General features: G+C 47.8%; 1 pseudogene; it reads right to left on the bottom strand.

The window, feature by feature from the left end:
- Positions 1–618: 618 nt before the first annotated feature.
- LOC119821973 lies at positions 619–6441 on the bottom strand (annotated as a pseudogene).
- Positions 6442–6719: the final 278 nt, after the last annotated feature.

The raw sequence follows: 6719 nt of genomic DNA, 5'->3' as shown, positions 1-6719 counted from the left end.
AAAGGACACGGGTCTAGCTTTCTTAAGCTTGACTCTTTCCAAACTTTTTTATTTTTGATTTCTGCAGTTCCGAGGATAGAACCCAGGACCCTGGGCATGGTAGACACTGATGCTGCCATGGAAGCCACATCCCCAGTCCTCAGAGCTCAAAGACAACGGGGAGGAGCATGAAGGGAGAGGTAGGTGGCCACAAGGTCAGGTGGCAGCAGAATCACCTCTATCTCAGGGTCCTTGGATGCTTCTGGATAGCTGTGAAGGGTCGGTCAAGTTCTTTGGAGGACCTGAGGACAAAAACAAAACCAACCAACCAACCAACCAACCAAACAAACAAAACAAAAAAAAAAAAATCTAAGACCATCTAGTGAAATAAGGGAAGTTTAACTTTCCCCACAAGATATGCAAAGTGAGGATGAGCCAGCAGACAACCATAGGCACCTTGTGCCTGACCTTCAGCTCTCACCCCGGTGCCCACTCTGTCTGGTGAGGGCAGCGTCAATGCTTGCCCCGCATACTTTTGGAGAACAATGAAGATAACACCTTTAGAGTTGTAGAGAGTTCTAGACAGCATTGCAAAGACACAGGCACGGAGTGAGAAGGGGAGGACAGGGGAGTCTAAAATTAGCCAGCAGGGAGGGCTCCTGAGGCCATCTCCCCTGTCTTCTCTGTCTGTGTTGGATAGAGCAGCTGAGTACAGTCATCCTCATGGAGCAGGAGTGAAGGAACTGTGTAGCAGACTGGGAAAGGGTCCAGAGAAGGCATCTCGAGGTGATGCAATGACTGCAAACTGGAGCCGGAGGCCAGGTCAAGCCAAGGGGCTCGGTGCCCCCTGGGGAACTCCCGGTAATCGTGGTGCCAAAGCACCCTCTGCCGTTGTTCTCTGACCCTGGAGAGGATAGTAAAGGTTACCCTGTGACTTTTCTCTCGAGACTAAACCATGGCTTTTTGCAGGCTGGCCTCTCCCAATGGAGACCTGGCCTTCAGATGACCAGGACACTGGCCCTCTGTGGATTTGATGGAGGAAGGCTGACAGTTACCCCACAAACAGATCCCAAAGTCCTCAGAACCCGGAAGAATGACTCATGAGTGGCCCGGTTCAAGCAGCTGGCTCCAGGGACAGTTTGGAACAGGTGGAGGCTTGCCTGGTTCCCATCAATCACCCACTGTTATACTGGGTTGTGGAAGAAATGGAGGCAAGTTGGGTGGGTAGTAAAGACCTTATGGGGAAAGGACTAATTCTATCTATGCAATCAGCAGCTTTTCATGGGTGGCCATGTTTTAGGGATGGCTTATTCTCCCAGTTTTAGGAATTAATAGCTAAAGACAGAAACAGATTAATCAAATGGCCCACACTGGCACGTTCTTTGGTGCTTAGTTTGTTTGGGACATGGACCTGTGTGCATCTAACTCCCCATTGTGGGTGTGTGAAAAAGGATAGTTAACTGTTTCATCCTGTGCTCAGACAACGAAACCCAGAGAGTCCTGAGCTCACTGTCCTGATCAATGTTTGCCAGCTTGACACGAGCTAGAGTTAACTAGGGAAAAGGACTCTTGATTGAGAAAATGTCTCCATCAGATTGCCTGTAGGGAAGTCTGGAGGGCATTTTCCTGATTAATGATCGATGTTGGAGGATGCTGTGCCACTCCTGGGTACTTGGTTCTGGGTAAGAAAACAGGCTGAGTAAGTTATGAGGAGCAAGCCAGTGAGCAGCACTCCTCCACGGCCGGCTTCTGTTTCAGTTCCTGCCTTGAATTCCTGGCTTGGCATGCCTTTGAGATGGATTGTAGCCTGTAAACCAAATAAACCCCTTCCTCTCCAAGTCACTTTTGGTCTCTATTTTATCATAATAAAGAAACCAAACTAGGACCCTCACACTCCCTAAGCTCAGAGAAAGTCAGTGGAGGGTTTGACCCTGCCCATGGCTTGGTTTTGGAGGGCCTGATATGGAGCATCCCCACGGTCCTTCTGTGGCTTAGAGCTGAAAGATGCATCCCCAAGCCAAGATTTTCTCTGGGTATCTGGTTGCCCCAGCCTGGAATCTGAACCAATCCATTCTCCATGGGTGAATAAGTGAAACAATCCAGCTTGGACAGGGAGCACCCTTAACAAGCCTGGGAATGGGCTCAGAGGAGTATGGGGCTCAGGGGAACTGCACAGAGTGGGAAGGGGGAGGTGATGATACACTGGCCTCCCCTTGTCTCACTGCCCTTCATCCCCACCCCTAGCCCTCTCTGCTTGGGAACCTGCTGGGCCGCTGGTCTCTGTTCCCGGCCTGCTGAACGGTGGGAATTTGTTTTGGTGGTAGATTGGATTTTCCCTGGAGACGGTTTGAATTACCTCTACCTCCTTTCATTTAATTAGGCGGAGGCTGGTGTCCATTGTGTCCAGTGGGGCCTTCCTGCATGAATAAATAGTAACATGTTTGTTTTATTTTGGGTGGGGTTCATTTTTAAAACAGTGGGTTGGCAAAAAGAGGAATGAGCCTGGGGGAGATTATGAAGTCATTGGGTAAGAGGTAGAGGCAAAGTTTTACACCCCCTCGCCCCGAGACAGCTCAGTAGGCCTTTTCCCTATTTCTTCTCGGTCCTAGCTTTGCTCAATGCATTCAGAAACTCCTCTGTTCTCACTCCCCCCTGTTCTCTCTCTCTCTCTCTCTCTCGGAATTAAGCACTGCCTTCTTCACACTGCTTGCCTAACATTGCCCTCCTCCCGTTACTGTAGTTTTCCATCTGACCCTTCATCCCTCTGCCCTGTTTTCCCATCTCCTGGCTATTGCAAACAGCAGGGAACTTGTTAAATGCAGTCTTGCCATAAAATGCTATGCAGCCAAGAAAAAGAAGTCAGAGAACCCTCCTATACCAACAAAGAATTGCTCACCTAGAGATGCTATAAAAAAGTAAATGCTATAAACCACTTGTCTTTTTAAAAAAGGCTTTTAACTTATGTACACAGCATTTCTGGAAACATCTGAAAGATCTCTGAACAGTGGCCACTTCCAGAGAAAGGGAATGGAGGCTGAATTTAGAGAGAGAGCTACACTTACATGTTTTAAACACTTACATTTTTTTTATCCTCTCCATCCCTCCCCCTGTGTGTGTTACTGTGACAGGCATCATGTATGTGGAGGTTAAAGTACACGTTTAGGGAGTTAGTTGACTCCTTCCTCAATGTCTGAAGAGAGCCCAGGTTGTTAGGCTTGGCACTGAGCAAGTACCCTTTATCTAGTGATTCATCTCACTGACCCTTTTATACATTGAATATTTAAAGCATAATTTTACTATTTTTTGCAATTTTTAATTATTATGAATGTTTATCACTTTTTGTAACGGAGGCTGTCTTATGAGATGAAAACATTAAACTTGAAAATATGAAACAGTACATGCTTAATCACCAGGCATATTGAGAGCTGGCTCGGAGGATTCAGGTTTACATTACAGTCTGGCCCAGCAAGCAGTGTGCAACTGTTGGCAACTGACTTTATCTTTCTAAACCCTAGTTCCCTCATGTGTGACATGGGAGAGGAACAGCTGCCACTCTCCGAGATATACAAGCTTATACTTTGCTGAGAAGACTGTTGGTTAAGAATGTCACTAAGTGAACTTGCTGTGATGTCTTTATAAAATTCTGCATGAAATGCAGATTCTGCAGATCATTAAAGGTAATTATAAGAGCAAATGTTCCAGTCTTCTGTTCAGAAAGTGACAGAGCCCCTGAGAACAGCTCTGCATCTGAGGTGGGTGAGAAAGTCCACGGAGGTGTCTCCTAGAAGCCGAGGCTTAAGTGAGTGACAGAGAGATTGGATAGGAGGTCCAATCTGATGTGCGGTCACTCTGATGCTGGGCATCACCAAGGGCCAAGTGAGCAGAGGAAGCATGGAGAATGCAGGTAAAGCCATTGGCAGCAGTCAGGCTGGAGATGTGTCCTCTGCAGGTTGATGACCAGTGATAAAGACGCTGATGTCAAGTTATTAAGACCCAGGCCGAAGCATACACTTCAAGAGCTTACCCTGTAAGCAGTGGGAAGCATGAAGATGAACTAAAGGGGCATCTGAAGCTACTAGCATTGTCACAAATGACCTGCAAATTTAGAGCTACAAAGTCGCCACTCTCAAGATCACAAGTTCTGTGTGTCAGGGATTTGGACTTGCTAGGGTGTAGCTGCAGTGGCTTGTCTGTGTATGCTCCCCCTCCCCCAATCTTGTGATACCTCAGTGGTTGTGTGTGTGCTCCCTGGGGCTGTCTCTGCTTCTGTGTTTACCGGAAGTGCTGGCAGGCAGCTGAGTCTTTGGCTGGGTCTGCCAGAACTGCTCTCTCCCCACCCCCACCATTCCTGTTTACCACTCCTCTAGTTCCTCACAGCATGGTGGATGGGCTTTAAGGGCTAGCCACTCCAGGCCTGCCAGGGGACCAGAAAGTGTCTCCTCAGAGAGTTCTGGGAGCCTGGCAGCCCCTTATCTGCAGACCCTTTCATTAAAGCAACTACAAGGTGGTATCTGAGTGGAAGGGTGGAGAATCGCTGAGATCACGCCTCAGTGGAGGAACAGTAGGGGTCAGAGACACTTGGGAGCATTTCTGCAAAATGCATTCTGCTGCAAAGAAGGGTGTGGGAAAAGCCAGGTGTTGCAGATGAGCAAATATCTAACAGATATTTGCTAGATATCTGTTAGATTCCAGGACAGAGGTGGGATGAACAAAATTAGATATAATTCAGATTTTCTGGAGGTGGTAGATGGGTCGAGGAATAGACATTCACTTTCAAGCATGCCGTGTAGAAGACTCTGCCCAGGGTAGGACTGTGAGTTCTTATGCCAGATTCTTGATTTTGTAGTCAGAGAGGGGAGGGAATGTTTCCCTAAGGATGTCTGAGTTGAAGAGAAAGGAGGGTAGAAGGGCGGGGGTTAAGGCATCAGGGGAAGAAGGTGGGTTCTCCACACTTGGGTGCCAAGGCAGGATGGAGTCATATGAAATGATTGTGTAGACCTGGGGAGAGAGTTCAAGTCCATCATTAGCCAGACCTCTCCTTTCTCTGGTGCTTGAAACATCTGGTTGACCACAGTTTTCCCTGCAACAATCCATAGCTTCCCACTGCACAAAGGAAGATGAGAAGGTGGAGCTGAAGCCTACCTCTCTGGTTCCAGCTGCAGACGGGCACACTGGTCCAGTACCAGTAGAAGGTGACAGCAGATGCTTGAGCCACTCTGCAGCCATCTGGAAGCTACTCTTGGGATCCAAGACACACATCCACTTCAGTACTTCTCCGTGCTGGACTCGAGAGGAATCAAGAAATGTATTTAAGTGCCTCATCTCTATGAAAATCAAATGGAGAACATTTATAACTAGGGCAGTCTTAGAAGGAGAGTCCATCTTGACCAAGTTGGTTCCAGAAGCATGAAGGTATTTTGGTTTTATTGCTAATAGCAGTAGATTGGGAGATGCCTGAAGAGGGCTTCCCCAGTCATCTGGGTTAAAAATCATAGAAACTGACTTGGGTGGGTTGCAAAAGTGAGGAACAAAATTCCAGGTGCTTTCCAACATTTACTAGTGTCTGTGGATTGGAATCTAAACCCAGCCACGTGCACAGATGATTGCTCAGCTCACATAGCACCCGATGAGGTCTCTTCAGGAGAAGGTAGTATTTTTCTACCAAGTCTCCTCCACCGGCTGTCTGTACAGCAGAGAGAAAGCAATGCTTAGCAACGTCTTCCCACGTGATCATCGGGGATTCCAGCCGTGCAACTTGCCTTTTCTGTTGACGGTGATGACAGGCACTCAGCAGCTCCCGACTGTTGTTCCTGTTCATTTTGAAGCAGCCACAGTATCCAGGCGTCTGCAGTTTTCAACTGCAGGTACTTGGTTACATTTCCCTGAAGCATGCTGAACAGAGAGCTGGGCATTCTTTCCCCATTCTGAGATAATGTTTGTTGACTTCCCCTTCTTCTTCTTCAAGGGAGGGATGCCTGAAAGGTCACTACAACCTCCGCCAGGTGTAAAGGAATGAACTTACGAGTTCTGTCTGTGTTTCCCCTGGCCTGGAGAGTGTCCAACTCCATGTCACCCCAGTGCTGTGCCCACTCTTATTAGATCATCTCTGCCATAGTTTGACACAGAATGTCTTCAGTGTGGTTCTCCTCTTCCAAAACACTCAGTGTCCCACCTTTGATTATCCCCATGATGCTGGCCTTCAGAGAGACCTCCCGCAGAGACACGCCGGTTCACTGAAACCTGGCAACATGTTCCAAGCTCTGCAGGCCAAAATGACCATGGCAATTTGTGTTTTCCCAGCCAATCTCCAATCACATGGGGCACAGATAGGCACTTTTCTTCAAACTTTTCTCTAAAGCTGAGTGCTTCCTGCTGGCTGTGCTGGGTGGAGCTGGCTTCCATCATGACTGTCCCTGTTTTCCCCAGTTCCTCACTCAGTATGTTCACTTGCTCCATCTCCATAGCTAGTGCCAGGAATTCCACCATCATCCCAGATGATGAAAACAAGGCAGGCACAGGTCCCTTAGCAGGACTGCACATGGATACTGGGCCGTGGAAGGCTGGTAGTTCATCAACATATTTTATGGGATAACTTTCAAGGCAGAATAGCAATAAGTATTTATTTCAGACATAAACAAGGTTGCTTCTTTTGCTTAACATAAAATCGGACCATGTGAAGGCGGAACTGATAGGCGTCTGTTGAAGAGAGAGACTGGGACAGTGAAAGAGAGCCTCTCTGG

This window comes from Arvicola amphibius, chromosome 8, assembly GCF_903992535.2.
Source record: "Arvicola amphibius chromosome 8, mArvAmp1.2, whole genome shotgun sequence".
NCBI lineage: Eukaryota > Metazoa > Chordata > Mammalia > Rodentia > Cricetidae > Arvicola > Arvicola amphibius.
Note: the sequence above shows the minus strand (reverse complement) of the source record. Positions and strands in the feature narration are given on the sequence as shown.